This window comes from Chenopodium album, chromosome 2, assembly GCF_948465745.1.
Source record: "Chenopodium album chromosome 2, dcCheAlbu1.1, whole genome shotgun sequence".
Taxonomy (NCBI): Eukaryota; Viridiplantae; Streptophyta; class Magnoliopsida; order Caryophyllales; family Amaranthaceae; genus Chenopodium; species Chenopodium album.
In genome coordinates this window covers 11,903,910-11,905,720 of record NC_137835.1, presented here as the reverse complement: position 1 = coordinate 11,905,720, position 1,811 = coordinate 11,903,910, and positions in this window count along the sequence as shown.

Sequence of the window (1,811 nt, the reverse complement as noted above, 5' to 3'; positions counted from 1 at the left end):
TCTTAAGGAATCAGGCCGAACGTAGCTCTCTTGAGTATCCTACTCAAGTAATTTATGGGTAGTATTTCTTAAGTTGGTCAAGATTTGTCATGTTTGAGAATTCATTGCCATCCATGTCAGTTAGTTTTGCTGCACCTCCTGACAGGATTGTTTTGACAATGTAGGGGCCAGACCAGTTAGGTCTTAATTTTCCCCTTAGGTCTAAAACATTTTTCCTTAGCGCTTTTAATACCAAATCTCCTACTTTGATATTTCTTGTCTTGACCTTCTTATTAAAATGCCTAGCCATACGAGTTTGGTAACACTGAGTATGATGTAGAGCTTCTAGTCGTTTCTCGTCGAGTAGAATCAATTCTTCATATCTTGCCCTAGCCCATTCAACTTCATCGAGTTTACTCTCTAACGCGATGCGTAGAGATGGTATTTCTAATTTGACAGGTTGTACGACATCCATTCCATATACCAAGGAAAATGGCGTATTTCCTGTTGATGTACGGATTGACGTGCAATAACCCCACAATGCGAAGTGAAGCTTGTCAGGCCAATCCTTATAATTTTCTGTCATTTTCTCGATGATAGTCTTTAAATTTTTATTAGCTGCCTCGACTGCTCCGTTTGCTTGAGGTCTATAAGGGGAAGAATGATGATGTTGAATGCCGTATTTTTGAAGCAATTCTTCACATTCGGCTTGAAAGTGAGTTCCATTGTCACTTATCATCTCATGTGGGACTCGATATTGACAGATAATATTTCTTTCGATAAAGAGTGCTACATGTTTTGCAGTGAGTTTAGCGTATGATTGCGCTTCGACCCACTTTGTAAAGTAATCGATTGCTACTAGAATAAATTTGTGGCCTCCCGTTCCTGGGGGAGTGATTTTGCCAATTATGTCAATTCCCCATGTAGAGAATGGCCATGGCGATGTGTAGGTGTAGAGAAAAGATGGAGGGACATGTTGTAAGTTGGCGTAAATTTGGCACTTAGGGCATCTTTTTACGTATTGATGGCAATCCCTATTCATTGTAGTCCAATAATATCCTTCTCGCATTATTTTCTGGACTAACATTTTGCCATTTACATGAGTGTCACAGATTCCTTCGTGAACTATTCTCATCACTCTTTGTGCATCCATCTTTCCTACACATAAGAGAGCTCGACCTTTAGGTACCCTTTTATGTAGCTCGTTGTCTATGAGTACATATTGAGAAGCCAAAAGTCTCAACGCTCGCTTTGTTCTTTTGTCATCATGAGGAGGGTATTCTCCATTGGTGACATAATTGAGTATGTCCGTGTACCACGGTTCTTCTTCTTCTTCTTCTTCTTCTTGGACTAAGTCGTCGTCTTCTACAGCTTGGATGTATGCTGGTTTGTGCCTTTTTTCGATAGTTAGAGGCATTTACTCGATTTCCGTGGGAATCCTAACCATTGAGGCTAATCTTGCCAAGGCATCGGCAAATTGGTTTTCCTCTCTACGTAGATATGTGTATTCTACTTTCTTTAACTGATCGGTAAGAGTTTCTAGATAAGTTTGGTAAGGGGCTAAGCTTTCGCTCCTTACTTTCCACCTTTTAGATATCTGATTGATGATCAAAGAAGAGTCTCCGAATATCCTTAACTTCTTTACTCCCAATGCCAAAGCTATTTCAAGGTCTACCACGCATGCTTCATATTCAGCAGCGTTGTTGGTAACGTCGAAATCAAGCTTTATGGAGATTGGAACATGCTCCTCTTTAGGTGATACTAGTAGTACTCCAACGCCACATCCCTTTGGGTTTGAGGCTCCGTCGAAATACAAGGTCCAAGTATCATCT